The sequence below is a fragment of the Belonocnema kinseyi genome, chromosome 4, assembly GCF_010883055.1.
Source record: "Belonocnema kinseyi isolate 2016_QV_RU_SX_M_011 chromosome 4, B_treatae_v1, whole genome shotgun sequence".
NCBI classification, from domain to species: Eukaryota; Metazoa; Arthropoda; class Insecta; order Hymenoptera; family Cynipidae; genus Belonocnema; species Belonocnema kinseyi.
The window spans coordinates 39,009,076-39,028,811 of NC_046660.1; the positions used below are offsets into that span (position 1 = coordinate 39,009,076).

General features: G+C 38.5%; 1 long non-coding RNA gene across 1 annotated transcript in view; it reads left to right on the forward strand.

The window, feature by feature from the left end:
• Window positions 1-2,176: 2,176 nt before the first annotated feature.
• LOC117170575 overlaps window positions 2,177-19,736 on the forward strand; it is a 20,019-nt gene continuing 2,459 nt past the window's right edge. Inside the window, exon 1 of the long non-coding RNA XR_004466823.1 lies at window positions 2,177-2,345. This is a non-coding gene — a long non-coding RNA (uncharacterized LOC117170575). The remainder of the gene's footprint in view (window positions 2,346-19,736) is intronic.

Consider the following 19,736-nt stretch of genomic DNA (forward strand, 5'->3'; position numbering starts at 1 on the left):
TACGCATTTACAAGTTACAGCACTGAGAAGCGACTAACCTCCGAGTTTTTTTTAATATGGAAGAATCTGAGTTTCGAGTTTTGATCAAACACTACTATCTTCACAAGAAAACGATATCCGTGACCAAGGCCAAGCTGGATAAGTATTACCCGGACTCTGCACCGTCGCTTGGAACGATTCATAAGTGGTTTACCGAGTTTCGTTGTGGCCGTACGAGCACAGTTGATGCTGAACGATCAGGGCGCCCAAAAGAGGTCACTACACCAGAAAATGTCGAAAAAATCCATGATATGATGTTGAATGATTCCAAAGTGAAATTGAGAGAGGTAGCTAATGCTGTAGGCATATCATTGGAACGTGTGGGCAATATCGTGCATTCAGTTCTGGGCATGAAGAAGCTCTGCGCGCGATGGGTGCCGCGATTGCTCACAGTGGACCAAAAACGAATTCGTGTGACAACTTCTCAGCAGAATTTCGCATTATTTTCGCGTAAGCCGACCGAGTTTTTGCGCCGATTCATAACCATGGATGAAACCTGGATCCACTACTACACTCCTGAGTCAATGCAACAGGCAAAACAGTGGGTTCTACCGGGCCAAAGTGCTCCGAAGCGTCCAAAAACGCAACAATGGGTCGGAAAGGTTATGGCCTCCGTATTTTGGGATGCACATGGCATAATATTCGTGGACTATCTTGAAAAAGGTGAAACCATAACCGGAGCATACTATTCATCATTATTGGATTGATTGAAAGTCGAAATCGCCGAAAAAAGACTGCATTTTAAGAAGAAAAAACCGCTTTATCATCACAACAATGCGTCTGTTCATTCATGCTTAGTTGCACAAGCAAAATTGCATGAAATCGGCTTCGAATTGGTTCCTCAGCCACCGTATTCACCAGACCTGGCCCCCAGCGACTATCATTTGTTTCCTAACCTGAAGAGATGGCTCACCGGTAAGCGTTTTTACTCAAATGAGGAGCTCATAGCTGAAACTGAGGCATATTTTGGAGACCTTCCGATCGAGTACTTTTCGGACGGTATCAAAAAGTTAGAAAATCGTTGGACTCGCTGTATCGACCTAAAAGGAGTGTATGTTGAAAAATAAAACCGACTTTGGCCAAAAAAACGTCTCCGTGTTTCATTTTTCAGGGACTTATCAGACTGCCTAGTATATTACAGGTGAATCCCGGACTGAATTTTTTTTATTGAAAGCTTTCAAATCATTTACAGATTTATTTGCTTCACAATGGGTGAGAGATTGTTACACTGAATATAATCTAGATGCGTAATGTACAGTTTTAAAGAAAATTTAGTATGTATAAGCACGCTGCAATATTGGGCTCTTTAATTAGAGCTTTTATACAGAAATGAGGCTGCTGATTTATTTTCGAAACCTGGAAAATCAACACTGCTCTTTGATCGGAGTATAAAGAACAACTCCACAATATATGATCAATATTCTGAGAGATGAATGAAAATGAACAGCTGGGATAATTTGTCATAAATACTTTTGCGAGAGAGACATTCAGATTTTTTTATAGGCTCAAGGCCTGTCACAGTCTCTGTAATAAAGATGAAAATATGTTTCTCCCTTATTGAGGTTTGTATTTAGGAATGACATTTTCGTATTTGTCTGCATGCTAAGTTTGTAGTGCTCTTTCAGGTCTGTAAATGGCAGTTTATCTGAATAGGTTGGACTATCGCTTGTCGCATGTTTTGTATGTGTATCTGCAATTTTATTACCTGTTATTTGAGATTACTTTTGTACAGATAAAGATTTGTATTAATATTGTCAATATGGTCAAGTGCGTTTCTTACTGCGACACATTCCGCCGTAAAGACTGATGCTTTTTTTGTTTAGACTTCTTTTAGTCACGATATTTTTTTAAAGATTGACGCACGCCGAACCAGTTGACAGAGCAGATAGATTTCTATTCCCGTCGGTATAGAATACTATTGTATCGAGAGAGTCAAAGTCATTAGATATTGGACTTATGTTTATATGTTGATTATTTTTTAAATCGGTAATGCTGTTGAACGGGATTGGAGTTGCAATTATTCTATATCGTGTACATACATATTATAGTTTTCTGACTTCATTATGCTGTTACTTAAGCAAACTACAATTACAATACATGTTTCATACAGTTTTTTTTTTCTTTTCCTATTTCTTGTTTGTGAATAGTGCTTTTTGACAGTATGTTTCATTCATGAGTTTTAGTTCTATAAGATTTTTGATGTATACATATTACACAGAAAATTAGCTCTTTCGAAAATTGACGGCAGTTTGGATTCTGCAAGGAGTATTTTCGTCAGTCTCGATCTTACATGGATCTGGTCAATGGTAAGAATTCCCACCAGATTCTTTGTGAGTATTTAACTATGTTAGATGCTCGAGCATATCGTGACTTTATTTCGTTTAGTTCTAGGTCAAATAAAAGCTTGTAATCGAAAATTATAGGAAAGAACCTGGTGTATTCAGTGGATTTAATACTTAAAACATCTAGATTAATTACAGCTTTTCCAGGATTAATGTCTCTGTTATTAAAATGTATAAATATAGTTTTTTTGGGGGCGAGAAAAACGTTTATCTCAGAAAGATTTTGTTCAACTTAATTGAGGGGTTTTTGCAGTAAGAATAGATTACTAGAGTATAGCGTGATGTCATTTGCCAATTGAGATATCGTGACGCTGTTTAGTATATTTTAAAAATGTCAGCAATCGTTCCATTGTTATAAAGCTTATAAACTTGAAGAATATAGAAGGAAACCAATATTTGCAAGTTTATTAAGTAGTGTTTTAATTTTGACGTAACCGAACGCACCTTTCACATCTAGGGACGCTGCGAACATATCTTTCTTTTTGTTTAAAGCTGTCTGAACGTCGATAGTTAAGTTTAATAAATTTTCATGACATGATTGCCCCTTACGAAATCCGCTTTGACTGTTTGGTAGTATATTTTGAGTTTCAATCTACCATTCAAATTCATTTTTTAATAATATTTAGGACAGCTTACATAACATCGAGGTCAGAGAAATAGGCCTATAACCTTTATTTTCAGACTTCGGAATGAAAGGTACATATGATTTTTTCCACTTTGTGGGCAAATCACTAGTGCTGTACATTTCATTACGAGTATCGAGAAGTACGAGTTTGTATTTGATTGAAAGAATTTTTCGCGTGTGATAATCTATACCTCTGGTATGTTCGGGCTTCCGCAGGATACTCTGAGAAAGGATGCTAATTCTTCATAATCAAGCGGACATGGCTTTTTATATATATTTTCCTTGTGCGCTTTTCTTAGACTTTAATTAACGTAGCGTCTTCGACGGGGTTTGCTGAGTTTTCCACCTTAGCCTGCTCATAGTCATGACTGGACAGTGTAGAGCTGAGGAGTAGGCTGTACTTTCTTTTGAATGTTGTACTGTTGGGTGTAATTGGAGATGGCATTAAATGCATGCGAGATGATGCAGGTTCTGTTTCCGCAGTGTCCATATTTTTATTATTCTTATTTTGAGTAGCTTGCCTGTTTTCAATACATCTGTGCGTGAGTCCTTGTTTACATTTTGGATTAGGCGAAATTGAGCAAGCTGTCGTTATTTTCGGAATAAGAAACAAATAGCTTTCTCGTTGGAAAAGTAGATCCAGTATATTGTGTTATCATACTTGATTTTCATATTTTATGGAAGGATAGTTATGTTTTCAGGGTTCATATGTACTTGTCGTCTAAAGCTCATTGCTTGTGCGTAATCTAGATCATTGATGATTGCACTGATACAAGTAATTTAAGAAACAGGAGCAATATTGAGATCCCCAAATTTATCTTCGATAATGTAATGCGGTTTGATGGGACACAAGTTAGCAATAATTATTCTTTTGGCTTTCAATATTACTGGTCTAAGTGTCAGCACGTTTAATTTATGTTTATTTTCGTACCTGTCTCCGTGAGTTTGTCAACAAGCTTTCGTTTACTTAAGTAGACACAAATTCTACTATTGGAAGTTTTTGAGACGAACAAAATATTAGCTGGAATGACGATTATCCTCATGACGAGAGTATAATATTTTATTGTTAAACCTTCAATTGTATTTGCTACTAATGCTTGATCTCCCTTGGGGAAGTGATACTGCTGTGTTACTCTGGCGTAGGATACTTTTAGTGGGTTTTCATATCGGGAGGAAGTTTATACATTTTGAGTTCTATCACTTTCCGAGATACCACTGCTGTAGTAAGAGGTCATCGTTGTTTGGGTAGGTGCACAGTTGAGATAGTGCAACCGCACTATCTCTTCACCAAACACTTGCACAGCACTGTTTAGGATTTGTTGCGCTTGCGGTAGCTAAGATGAAATACCATGCGTTGTAGTAAATATTCGTACGCGATCCGGATTGTAAACAAGTCCTACCTCACTGAAGGTTCAGACGAGCCTTTGCTAGACTGGATTTGTAGCATTAAATTTGATGAGTCCTCTATTCTTGGAAGTGAGTAATATTATACAAGAAGAAAATTGTAGAGTGTTTTCAGGATTTAGATGCAAATGCAGAGAGAAACTGAGAGTAATTGCATTATTAGGAAAAACTACTAGAAATACATTTGCCACTCTGCAAGCCACTTTGGGCCACGTATGTGATTTGCAGAGAGAATATCGTCTTTTTGGGTGTTTTGATTTTATTTTCATAAAAAAGTGTAATCCCGTTTTAAGAGTGACAAGGCAGATTACACTGAATACCAGAAAAGTGCGAATTGTGTCAAAATGAGGTAAAATCGTTTACGCAATTTTGTCAGTTTGCAGGTTAAGTTTTTATTTTCTTTCCGACCTTGCGATTAAGACGATATTTCTTCTTTTCCAGTATTTTCGGGTCAGAGGGCCAATTTTCAATTTGTTCAAATTGCAATTTAAAAATACATATGTCAAAAGTTTTAATTTGAAAGATGGCAGGTTGAAAAAATACCAGATTTTAAAAAATTTAGAAATTTTTGAAATTCAGTTAAATTTTATGTAAAAAATGTTTCTTTTGTTTTACACTTATATGAATGCCAATCAAAGGTTCTGTGCATAAATTTAAAAAAAACTTTTAATTTAAAACTCGAAAGAACGTACCCCCCTTTGTTAGGGTTCAAACGCTTCGACCGCCCGCATTTCACCTAATTTTTGCAGACTAAATTTTTTTGTCAATTTAGTGGTTACCGAAAAATTCACCTAAACGACTTGAGATTTGGGAGGATTTGCTAAAATCGTACTTTTTGTCATTAATGGACGAAGCAGTTGCACTTCCAACCTATAAAAGATTTTCATTTTAAATAAAAAACAGGTGAACTGAATCAAAAAGACAAATTAAAAAACAAGTTAAATCTTTAACTAAAAGAGATTTATTTTGAACCGAAAGGCTGAATTTTTTGACAAAAAAATATTAATTTTCTACCTGTTTACTTTCTTTGATAAAACAAAATTACTAGAGTTATAGCATTTACAAAATTGAAAAAATAAAAATCTGAAGCCAAATGGCGCATTTTTATTATCATTTCATATTCTGGGTTGAGTCCGTCACAGCCTCTGACGCTTGGGTGATCCCGTTGCGTCCCCTTATAAGACTTAAGCGTGGCCCCAAAGTCCTCTTCATAGTGGGAGGATCGCAGCCACGCTGTTGGCCGATATTTCAGATTCACTGATGCAGAAACTGCCTGTGAGTGCTACACGTTTCCCCGCAATCGCGGGGCAGTGATAGAGAATATGAGTAGAAGTCTCATTGTTCTTTCCGCACAGGCGACAGAGGGGACTTTCCTCAAGTCCTATCTTATGTCTGTGGTACCGCAGATTTCCATGTCCTATAAACATTTCTGTTAGGATTTTGATTTCCTTCCTTCCGAGCTTAAGAATTTCTTTCGCTCGATACCCCGACTAGCGTATGAGCGAATAATTCTACACATCCCCTTACGGGGCAGTTGTCATCGTCACACGACTGGTCGAGGCAACAGGTGAAAAATAATCGCTTACATACATCGAAACATCTAGACATCTGCACTTCCACACAGCCATGCATCCGCAGATTCACACAACACGCACGCAAACATTCATTGATAACCGCAAATATATGTGGACATTTATAAAAAATGTATTTTTTACCATATTAGGGCAAAGAGAGCCCACTTCTTTTTTAAAGATATACCATTCTTATGGGTACAAAGCTTTCTCCTTCAAGAAATCTACAGCAGATAATATTGATAAGAAAGTACGCTGCCTTACTTTCGAGAAATTTACAGCAGCTAATGTTGATAAAGATAAATTAATATTTCCAGTTTCTATATAGACGAAAAACTAAAGATGATTCTAAATTAATTTTTTTAAACATTTGTTCAACAGTACCTTATTGATTTGACCTTCAAATGACCTTGACCTTGAACTCACGAAGGTCAAACGACGCCGGAATCGGATTCAGCATGCTCAAAAACCTACATTTGAATTTTTTCAGATTTTATGAGCCTTTTTCCGAATTCGACCTTCAAATGACCTCAGATGACCTTCAGATAACCAGATATGATCAAATCAACCTTAGATTTATATTCAGCGACACTCAAAACCTATATATAAATATTTACAAATTTTTTTGATTTTATTTTGGAAACGAGAGTACCCAATCAGTCCCGAAATGAGAAAAAACGCATCAATCGTTGCCTGAAAAGGAGACTTAGAGTACGAGACTTAGAGAACGAGACTTAGAGACGGATGCAGTTGTATTCACCAGACGGTACAAGTGGAGAAACACGAGTACATGGAAATTGGCTGGACAAAAACTGCGAAGCAAAGGGCAAGCTAAATATCTAGGAGTCATTCGGGATAAGAAGCTGTCATGGAACGAGCACCTGAAGAATATGTTTAAGAAGCTAGTAGCCACTCTTTGGCTCTGTAGAAAAGCTATAGGGAAAAGCTGGGACTTGAAACCGGAGACACTTATGTAGATCTACACAGCGTTCCTGCGACCCAGGCTAACATATGTGGCAGTCGCCACTCATAGGTTTGGGGCCTCTCTATCTTAGCATAAAGGCCGTGGCTGCGAGGCGGCCTGGAGATTAAATATGGTAAACAATAGCAGCAGCTCGACAGTTATGCGGATACCAATCAGCATCGCGAGGACGCGATGTACCGAGTTAGCCTATCGACGAAAGAGCAATGGGTTAACGGTGAGGCACACCTGCCCAGTGATGGAGACAACTGGTTTACAGATAGCTCCAGGAACAAGGAGAACGTTGGAGCAGGTATATATTGTAGAAGGAACGGAATGGGCTTCATAATTGCGATGAGTTCCTACGCAGCACTCCAACAATCTGAGATCATGGCCATGCTCCAGTGCGGCTATAAGGCAATGGAGTATGACAGTAAAAGAAACATTCGCATCTGCTCAGACAGCAGGGCTGCTACAATGGCCCTGAATAGAACAATAACCACGTCACTTTTATTATGGGAATGCTTTGAGGCACTGAACAAGCTGGCGACAGAAAAGCGAGTCGCTCTGCTCTAGATGCCTGGACACAGCGGCATCAGGGGCAATGCAATATTAGACAGGCTAGCGAAGCTAGCTGAAAAGGAAAATTCTACTGAACCTGAGCCGTTTATAGGCATTTCCAGTAGGTTAGTCTTTGCAGATATTAACAGTTGGCTGACCGAAGAACATCAGAATGGGTGGGGTTGGTCTCTGGCTCAAAGCTAAACCCTTACCGAGCGAAGGAAATACTCAAGCTTGGAAGGAATGAAGTCAAGGTATTAACAAAATTGTTTATAGGACCTGGAAACATCCGGTATCACACATATATGACAGGGGATGAAGAAAGTCCCGTATGTCATCCGCGGGGAAAGAATAATGAGACTTCTACTCATATTTTCTGTCACTGCCCGGCGATTGCGGGGAATCCTGTGACACTCACAGGCAGTTACTGCATTAATGAGTCTGAAATATCAGCCAACAGCGTGGCTGCGTTCCTCTCCCTATAGAGAGGGCTTTGGGCCACGCTTAAGGCTTATAAGGGGACGCCACGGGATCACCCAAGCCTCAGGGGCGGTTACGGCCTCAACCCAGAATATTAATAATAATATGAATAAATTGGAATTTTGAAATACTTTTTGAAAGTAGTTTGGAATATATATAGCTATGATTTTTTTGCTGGTATTATTGATTTTATTATTAGTAGAAGTTAAAAACATTATTTATTGTTAAAATTATTAATGTATCTAATAAAAAATTAGTAATATTTAAGACCTTAATGAAAAAAATATTTAAAACATAAACATGATTAGAAGAATGAATAAAAAATATATTACATATATCCAATATAAATATAATAATAACTAAAATATGTAAGACTATAACTTAAGTTGCATAGTAAAGAATCTTTGTACCTCTACAATCTTAATAATTTTAAGTTTTGAAGGGAAATTTTTTTTTCTCAAGTAATGGTATTTGTGATTAAAATGTTTGAGGGAATAATTTGGTACAAAGTAAATGACAGGTCTTATAAATGAGAGAATAGATTTAATATTATTTTATATAATTTACATATTTATTTTAATGGAACCGGACATCATATATACATTTGTACCGTTCGATAACTTATTCCCGAATAATTTTATTTAAAAAATTAAATTCAAAAAAGATTTTAAATTAAATAGTTAAATATATTATTGTAAATCTCATTTATAAAATAAACAGAATATAAACTATTAATCTCTATAAACAAACGGACTGTGCTCAGGACACATAATGGTCGGGTGGTGGCAACTAGGCCTCCCACTCCATTAAACTGCAAATATTTTTTTGCGGACGGGGCTTCTGCCAAAAATTAGGAAACGCTGGAGTCACTCGATCGGTACAATGTAGTGCCGTGTTGTAGGCGAATCGAAACTCGTTCAAGTGGAAGTCCCAATTTAGATGATCCTGATCAATGAATGATCTGATTATGGTTTTGAAAGCCCCATTGGTTCTCTCCACAGGATTAGCCTGAGGATGATAGAGAAGGTTTAACGTGGGTGAATGCCGAAATCCACCGCGAGGTCATTCACCGCATTATTATTAAATTCCGTGCCACTGTCCGAGTGGAGCACCTTGGGCGTTCCCCACCTGGTGATGATCAATTCTAAGAACTCTGTATTCATGCTTTTCGCTTTAGCCTTTTTCAAATGTGCTAACTCTATCCATTTTGAGAATAAGTCCTAGAATACTAATAGGTATTCATATCCCTGTTAACTACGAGGGAAAGCACCCATGATATCGGTTGCCACGACTGTTCATGGCTCCTGGACTATTCGCTGGGCCATAAGCCCATGTGATTGAACTTGCTCAGGTTTATTGAGTTGTCATGTCTCGCACAGTATAATGAAAGACGTGATGCTTTGAACAAGCCAGGCCAATAATCGCGAATCGCGTCCCGATGGTAGGTCTTGTCCCTACCTAAATGACCAGCTTCAGGTGTACAGTGCACTGTATGCACTAGGTCTGACTGGAGGTTCTTTGGAACCACCAGTTTCCAAGCGTCATAATCGTCAATGATATCCTCTAATAACGGATTCTTCTTATATTTCCACAGCTCTCCGTTTACCACTTTGCACCCATGGTACTTTTCATGTGACCTTAACACAGCCTCACAACGTCTAGGGTATCATTCGTCCTCGACAGGCATTATGGCCGCAATATGGTCGATTATTCCATCTTCGAACATACGGGATAGGGTATCCGGCATTTGGTGCATCGATACCTTTTGATGAAAAATTTCGAAACTATATTCTAGGAGATCTAAGGCCAAGCGTGCTAATCTACCTGTCGGGTTTTTGAGATTATACAACCATCGGAGACTGCTGTTGTCAGTCACCACGGAAAAATGGTACCCCTCGAGATAGTACCGGAATCTTCTAATGGCTCATACTACAGCTAGGCATTCATTCTCGGTGGTTGAGTAACTCTGCTTTGCTTTATATATCACTCGGCTAGCGTATGCGATCATACGCTCTTGTTTGTCTTGTACCTGGGTGATGATCACGCCCAAACCAAAGTCACTAGCATCTGTTTGAACGCAGAATGGCAGGGTGAAGTTGGGGTACGCCAATACAGGCGATGACACCAAGGCCGTTCTCAGAGTCTAGAATGCTTCTTCCTGCTCGTCCCCCCAAGAGGAATTATAATTTTTGTTAGTTAGACGAGTGAGAGCTTGATGAATCGCCGGTACCACGACGTGGCCCGCACGAATCGTCTTACCTGCCTAACGTTTCTGGGTCAAGGATACTCTAGTATGGGATGGACCTTGCCGTCGTCTACCAATAACCCATCTTTGTTCACCTTGAATCCCAGAAACTTGACTTCAATTTGGCAAAACTTACATTTGTCTGGGCTGAGCGTTAGCCCTGCTTCATTCAAGCGTGTAATAGTCCGCTCCACCAGTACAAATGCTCGTCAAAGGTTTCAGCTACGACGATCACGTAGTCTAAATAGGCAAACACGTGTGTTCACATATCCGGGATGTGGACCTTGTCCATCAACCGTTGAAAGGTTGCTGGAGCTTTGGTGAGACCAAGCGGCATGCGTTTGAATTTGTACAACCCTTTTCCTTGGACAGTAAAAGCCGTAATAGGCTTACTCTTATTACTCAGAGGGATTTGGTGGTAGGCCTTATTCAAATCTAAAGTTGAGATGTTTCGCGCCGAATTTAAGTGGTCCAGGATTTTCGCAATGAACGGAATCGGATACGCATCTTTCTTTGACACCTCATTAACCCGTCAAAAATCAATACACAGGCGGCAGTTACCATCTGGATTACGGACCATTACCACCGGGCTGCACCATTCACTATTTGATGGCTCACTTAATTCTTGCTCAACCAACCGGTTTGCCTCTTCTATCAACGCGTCACACACCTTAGGTGACATCCGATGATTCCTTTGATGAATCGGAGGACTTTGGTTTGATTATACCCGTCAAAAATTGGCCTAACCAAACCTTTTTAGCCTCATCCAGAAAGGCGATACCTTTGCAAGTATCAAGGTCGTTCTCATTCGTGAGCTCAAACGCAAATTTTATTATTTGTTCGTCAGCCAATCACAACTGCTTGTCACGCAAATTGAGAACAAAACCGAACGCCTCGCCAATGACAGACTCAGTAGTGCAATTAGCCACCATGACTGCGCCTGCCTTAGAATGATCGATCTTTTAATCACCCGCACTGAGTATCTGTACCCCTACTGATCCCAGATACGTTCTTGATGAATCTGTGTCTACTAAGAAATGGACTTTAGTACCCCCTTCTTCTATACTGACGTAGGGTCTAGAATTGGTACCAATCCCTGACATACGATCAGGTCTAGTTTCAGCAGAACTTTTACTGATTGGCCCTGTCGTCCTGTGAATGTCTAAGAGTCTAAACAGTCCAGCACTTACAGATGGATCAGATTGAGAACGAAAGAGTGATTTTGAAAAATGAGTTGGTTGATGGGTTCCACTCATTTTCTACCACTGAGGGTGGGGAGGTCGCCCACCCCGATTCAAGAGTTGAGGTTCATTGATTGAAGCTCACTTCAATCTGAGTTTCTGAAGACAATTTTTGAGAACATTTGAATTGATTTTTGAAAGGTAAGTTTTGAGTAAATTCAGGTTTAGGTTCAGATCATAATTTCTGAGTCAAATCAGGTTGAATAATTCAAGTTGAGGGAGTTGAGTCAGGTATGTCATTTATAGCAGAAATTAGGGTCTGCTTTGGGATACCAGGAGTGGTGTCGACCCTGAGACGGCCTTCCATCAATGGTTTCCCTGACAATGAGCTAAATCACAAGTTCGCTCGATCTGGCCATGTTTGCCGCAATTATTACAAAACTTGGCTCATTTTGTTTAGCAATTTCTTCATCAGTGGTCAGAGCCACCACAATTATAGCAGGGTGGTTCGGCCTTTGGTTGGAATTCCCACCCTGAAGGTGGGCTCTCTCTATTGTGATCAGGTTCAGTTGAGGACTGCGCCGTACTCGTCTCCTCCTGATTCTGCCCTCTATAGGTATTCCGATTGGATCTAGTATTATTTTTTTCAGTTTAACCAATAATACCCGAGTCAGGTTCACCATGTGACGAGGCCTTAGCGCCTAATTTATCCACCAACGTTACGTTGGTGATTGTCTGATTATAATCAGAAAACTCAAAACGGCGAATAGTCCTTGGAAGATCTGGTTTTAGATTACGATGGGCGCGCTCCATTTGTTCTTTCATGGTAACTGGCCGTTAAAATTTTAGAAATAGACCCTGCAAACATGTTAGAAAATCAGCGGTCCTTGCATCCCGACCCTAATGACAAGCGGCGACTTGTTCTTCAAGATGCCACTGATAATTGATGTCTTCGTAGATCATCAGGAAGGCCGTTTTGAAATGCTGCCATGCAGGCCAGGCATGACAGTTATATCAGAACCACTGCAGGGGTAACTTCTCAAGGATGAATGGAATTCCAATCATCAACTCTTCACACGTGAGTCCTGAGACCGGACGCCCGTCGTCCACTCTTGTTAAGAGGTTTTCTGCACTCGCCTTATTATCCCTACTGAATGTGACTCCCCAATTCTTTACAATTATGTCTACGGTCCTATAATTGGCCCTGGATTGGAAGTACTGTATGGAAGGTGGCAGAGCTCCTCTTGACTGAAAGAGATGTGTGAAAATGGAGAATACGGTGGTAGGGTGGACGGAGGTAATTCAAATGTGGACTGCTGAAAAGGGATGTTACCGTGCTGTGGTTCAGCTGTTCGTGGCGGCGACATCACAGGATGTGTCCCTGCTCCGAGGCTGCCCCTTCAACACTGACAAATGTATTGTGGACCGAAGACCTATCGATTAGGCCCGAGCCTGATTGAACGAATTGCTGAAAAGACTTAGTTCGGATTGGTTCAGATCCTAAAGATGGCGCGTACGGACTACGCTCTATGCACTATTAGGATTGGTGAGTAGTTGGGGACCGTGTTACACACCTGTAGTGATTTGGAATATATTCGGTGTCCGGGACCCCACTATAGCCCAAAGGACACGATGCCGTATAAGTCGTTGATCTCATTACCGGTCGTGTATAACAGAACACGGAGGACGTACTAGCAACACACGTATGGATGCTAGTCCACCGGAAGATGGCGGAAAGCGGTGTGCCCACTTCTAACTTGTCCCCCCATACTACTCGCTGGAGACTCGAATAATCTTCGTGCAGGACCTAAACATTCCTCGTCAGGGTCCACCTCACTACCAATGCGCGACCGGACTTTCCTAGAATGGAGCAAAGCTAGCCCCACCATCTCCTCAATGGCCCCTTGTAAGTTGACCGAGCAATGCCCATCTCTCAACCCCCATTTCAACTCGCAATCCGGCTGTTGGGATACTTCTGGGACCGAAATTGTTCTTCTCAGGGACCGTAGGGCGTAAATGCGTAGAATGTTCAAAAATACCGATATTTTCTCCCCCCTATCGCCCAAGTATCGTCTGAGGTCGTCCTCAGACATGGATAGCGCGTAGGGTGGTATCTCGATGTCCATTTCTTCCGACATTTTGAAACATAAAGGGTTCAACTTTACAAAGGAAAGTAAAAAAAAAGGTCAAAAGAATTCACATAAATCAACGTAATATAAATCATATACCATCAATAGCCTAATTTTATCATAACCATAATTCAATATACTCCCATGAATTTTAAAATTATTATAATTATAATCATAATACTAAAAAAAATCGATAAATTTATCCTAGCGGGATATTCAAATCTAGGTAATTTTAAGTTTTAAAGTTTGAAGTGAGTTGGGGTCATTCAATGTTTCGTCCCCATAATAGCCTCAATTTATGAGTGGCTTGTTATTCAGGTCGAATCAAGGTAATCTCAGTTGCTGTAAGGCACATCCGTTGTTCTTTGTCCGTTAATCCATAAAACATCAAAAAGGATGAACGGACAATTTATACCTGACCATAAATTATTCTTATGGTGGGAGTCAAATTTGATTGACCAACATTAATTTCTAGTTCAAAAATAAAATAAGTTTATTTTATTTTACCTTCTGTAAATTGAGTTGTTTTTTCTCACTATTTTATTTTTAGCTTACTTTTTTACTTTGTTGAAATTTATATTTCATTTTGCAACTTACAATTTTGATTAATTTTAATTAAGTTCAAATTTTAATTTCGAATTAAAAGGGATTTTACAATTTTGATAATGCTTGATTTTAATTCATCTTTGATATGGTAGGTTAATTTACCAACATCCGAACCCTCATTCAGTCCAGAAATGTGGTAACTCACGATTCACTATTCCTTCAATCACCTCAAACTTCAATTTAATCAACTAATTGTTGGATTTCAGGGAATGCCATAATTCCGCTTTTTATCATTCTTGGGATTTTATTTTATTTTGTTTGTTAATCCTCGAATCTTCAAAAAGGATGAACAAACAAAATTTATTTGCACTACTGAGTATTAACGACATCAGAACAAAGTTCTTTTTTGTTCGAGCCTTATTATAATTTCGTTAACATTCAATTTATTTTACCCTTGTAGTGTTCATTTTAATTAGCTAGGTTTGTCAACACTCGAGCTGTTATTCACTTAAATAGTAGAATGATGGGCAAGTGCCACTATCTAGCGACAACTTGAAGATTAGGTTGCCCCACGTTGAACGCCAGAAATATGGTAGTCGTTAAATGAATGTTAAGGTTCAACCTCCCCTTTTGATTGAATTTTTACGTCAGGGAGATGAAAGGAAAAGGTTTAGGGCGACATACAATTTTTGAAGAGGTAATTAAGGAAGTAAGAATATGTTAAAAGATTGAGGTTTTTCTTATCTTACTCACCTGGGTTATTTTGACATCATGTTTGATTCGAAGCTATTATCCTTCGTTTAAAAGTTATGGTTCTCAATTAACACCCGAAAGGCGTCCGGTATGGCATCAAGAGATCTCCTAGAGAGGATAATTTTTATGAGTCCCGAGTGTGGTGATGGGTCCATGCACTTCCCCCCAACACCCTAAGGGTCACCCTTGTGGTAGCCAGCAGGTCACCGGTGAGGTGTGACGTTTGTCGAGTAGAAGTATGCCTTTCGACCGGCAACCTAGGGTCACCTTATGGCAACCGATAGGTCCCCGATAAGAGGTGATGTTTTTTGTGTTGGTTTATAGAAGTATGGCTTCTGATCGGCAACCTAGGGTCACCGTACGACAACCAATATGTCTCCGGTAAAAAGCGATGTCTTCTATGGTGTTAGTGTGCGTTTGAGTAAGGTGTGCTTAAATCAACGGATCAGTTTATAAAAGAAACAAATGAGAAGGCATTCCTACGTTTAATAAGGCCGTCGTGGCTAATTGCTATGTTATCATAAAGAATAAAATTGAAAATATTGGATACCGGAGTATCAGGCAGGGGAAGCGGTTAGTAGCATAAGGGTGTAGAGAAAAGCGCTTTTATTTTCAATCCTTGAAGATGCACAAAGAAGCGAGGCGACAAGATGGGTTAAGCAGCCCGAGGCGTACCATATTCCTTATGCTTTCAAATGATGTTTCCGACACCGGAAGATGGACAATCCTGTCATAGTGCGGTAGAATGGCGGAGAAGGTTCGTACGACGAGGTTCTTTACCTGGTGTGTCCGGCTATTGATTATGTCGTCAATGTGGGGTGAACCACTTATATTTATGCCTATCTTTGACTGGGCCAGCGCACCAGTCGGGTAGGATGTGGTGGTGGGCGGCTTGCGATTGGCCGCTGTAGTGGTTCGAGCGAAGCTGTCAGCATGGGTGCCGCCGTGGCGGGGATTTCAATGGTGGGAGGTCTCGGTAGACCGGTTTTCAAACGAGTGCTCCAAGTCGTGCATGGTGCAGGAGTCATTCCCTGATTGGGCGAATCCGTGTCTCGGGCGAAATTCTCGTTTTGCGCGTCCGTCGTGTCGCTTTTCGCTTGACCAAATCTCTTTATTATTGAATAAATAAAGTTACATAGCTAGCCTTTGATATGAGACATGGGGCGTTTTAACGATGATCGGGGAGGGCGCAGGAAGGAAAATATTGTCGTTGTATTAAAATTGCCGCATGCTTGCGGGCGACAAGTGTCTATTTAATTATTACTTGAGCATTTATGCAATTACGTGTTGTAATTTTATAAATCTTTCATTCCAAAATTATTACTTTTTGAATTCATTTTTGTATGTAACTTTTTTAATGTTCAAACCGTGATTCTATCTGAAACTACCTAAAATCTGAAATAATGAAATTCGTGACGAACTTCTATATAGCGCCAAGACTGGGACAAGAAGTAGAAACGTTAGAATCAAACACGTGAAAAACCAGACAGCGCCAGTGTAGAGCCCATCTAGTATCGCGTAAATAGACAGACTTGAGAGAAACTGTATTGGAATTAGCATGATCCAAGACTGCCATGAAATTTTTCCACACAAGCCCAATGATCATCATTTACAATTCAGCTAAGAAGAATTGAGACACCGATAGCAAAAATAGAATAAAAAAGTCTTTGGAATAAAAATGAGTTAACAAAAAGCCAGAACAACGGAATTGTATCGTATAATATAATATAAATGTGAAATACAGTGACAGAAGAGAATACAATCTACCTATTTTTATATCGTTAGATTATAATATACATCACAAGCTTCGTTTTTTTTCTCTTTTTTGCTCCGACGAATTAGCTACTTCAATTTTGCTAGAATAAGGTTGTGGATTTTTTCTTGTGGTCGCTAAACCTGAATTCAAATGCTTTCTATGACATCTGGTGAAAAGTTATGAAAATAAAAATAACTGACCGAATATTTTGAAGATCACTTATATCAAATCTTGAATGAACATTATAAAAGTCAAGTTAAATGACATACAATATTCGATTTTCTGTAAAAAAAGATTTGCATTCAACTGAGGAGTAGTCGTTTAAAATATTCTATTTATGACAAATGGCCCTCTTTTTTTGCCAAGTGTCCATGCTTTTAGGCTTTCGGAATCCGAAAAATAAGTTTTCGCGAATCTGTCTGTCTGGCTGCGAGTGTGTAGATTTTTAGTCTTTTAGGCCTAAGCTAAAGGAAAAGTTCGTTAGCAAGTCATTTTCGACAAAAAGTAAGAGCATTTTCAAGGTTTTAAGACCTCTTCTTTTCAGAATTTGAAAATTCTATGTAAGACTATCCTAAGTAGTGAAAAATATGAACAATTTATCCTAATAACATTTTTAGATGAAAAATAAACACAACTTACGAATAAAAAAAAGCAAGGGGCAGAAAAGCCTTGATTTTGGACAGCCTCAAGTCAACAATCCGCATTATCCCCAATTTCAAAATAGATTCTATATTTCGTTTACAATAATAATAGCTTCAATGTATGTAATACCACGCAATGAAGGCAATTAATCTCATAGACGTCAAGATATCAGTGACGTAAATATGTATAACATATCCAGATACGACAAAACCATCAACACACAAGATACACTTATACAAGATCTGTTAATATATTACATCTGTAACGAAGCATTTCGAGAATTGCTTTAAATTGAGGAAAATTTTTTTTTCACAAATCTTAATTAAGAACGTTATTTTATTCTATTTAAAATTAGTAGAATATTAATACAATTAAAGAAATTGAAATTAGATAAAAATCAAATTAAAAATGCTTTTTAACGTTCAATAATCAAGTTAATGTCTAGAATTACTCAAATAAAACCAAAAATCCAACGAGGAAATTTAGACATTTGCGATAAAAAGCTCAAATTGTAACTTATAAAAAGAACGTTTCAAAAAAATCCTGAAAAGAAAAAAATATGTTGCCGAAAAATAAAAAAAGGATCACTAGCTAAGCTACTATAACTGTATTTGTAATGCAAGTTTTTGTTGATGTATATTTAATCCTATAGTATTGTGAATCCTAATTGGTTTTTGGCATTTACATCTGTGGTTGATATGCAAGTTCGTGGAAAGCTTCTTTCAGTATCATGAGTACGGCACGCAGGGTGAATGACGGAGGTAACTCAGACTCGGATAAGCGCGCCCTCGTGGATCTCCTCTTAACTAAATTTGAATGAAATTGAGGAACCTAGCGACTCCTGCTACGAAAAGTTTCATTACTCTGAGAGTATTTAAGAAATACTTTATTTGTTAAAAAGTTAATTATTAACTGTTAAATAAATGGTAGAAAATGATAAATACATAATTGTGCAAAGTTTAAATTAGGAAAACTTGCTATTCGTTTTTTTTCACTTCAACCTCGTAGTTCGTCGCTGGAGTGGCAAACAAAGGCAACTGTTGCACATGCCTAGTGATTCACTCGACTCTCGCGCGCCTCTCTCGGATCTCCTTTGAAGCTCTACCGCCCCGTCCCGCATTCTCCTATAAGTTTCTCAAAAATATGCATAAGTGCCGTACCCATGTTCAGTATTTTCTCTGATGGAGAGAGAAATTAATAGTTTGACACTGTGAGATACCATCCAGTGGCGTGATAGCTTGGATTTTGTTAAATGATCTGAAAAGATTAAAAAAGTGTTGCATCTTCAATGTTGGATCCTATATCAAATTAACTTTTAAATCTATTCTTTCAATTACATACCTGTGGGTCTTTGTTGTCCTCTAATTTCTTAAAATCAGGTGAAATTTCATCATGTCTCCATACAAAATTTCCCAGGTGGGCCCATTTATTTTAAACCTCCATAATATCTCTGATGGACCCCATTCCTTTTATTGTACTTAAACTCTATACTGCCCTAAAGCCAGCTCCACCACAACGAAGTCATAAGTTTTGGTTCAACCTTCCAGTTCTGTTGCGATTGGTTGCTTCAAGGAAGCATCATCGTAATTTCTATAGATTTCAAATTTCCATAAAAAGTGACTCTCGGATACACTTTGCACACGAAAAATTATGGTTATTCTTTTCAATTCATTAAAATTCAATAGTGAGTATAAAATTAACAATTTTCTCGCGTATTTTGTATAGTTTTCTTAATTATAATCATCCAGCTTTTACCTGAAATAGATTTTTAAAGTTTTTCTCTTTTTGTTTAAGTCACTTTTTCGTGATTGTACACTTTGTTATAATGAATGAACACAAATAAAATGAAAGATTAAAAAAACAATAACTTTTTTAAAAACATTTTCTGTGAGGTTTCTAAAGATTGCAATTTCATTTTTAATTATCTTAAATAAAAAAGCACTGAAAAAAGGAGATGCTCTTTTGTACGCATCTTTGTTTAATTTAAGAATCGGATAATTTTTTCTCAAGATTTCCATACTAAAGCACTTCTTGTCACATAACTACATAACTTAAATTGTGAATAGCTTAACATATCTAATAGGATTTAAAAAAATTATTTTGCACTCTGAATATTCCCATGAAAAACAAATGAGAAATCTCAATTATTAATATATGTGATGAATCGTACGTCTAATTGGTTACTGTGCTGAAACGTTCTAGTCGAATAGCCGACTGGCCAGTTAGTCGGCTAATCGACTAGGTCGGCTATCGGGCTACGAAACCCACGTATATATATAACGTCACAACTACTATGGTACACGGAGCGACCCAAGGACTACCGCCTTCTGCATTTTTCCCGCAAGTGTTTTAGCACATTGTTGACACGCATGGATACTTTTTAGGTCATTAGCAAGTGAAAGCTTGGCACCTCCAAGAGCGCCGATGATAAGGACGATTACTTTAACAGAATATTCCGGGTACAATCGCTGCAACTCCCTTATAAGGTCTCGATACCTCTC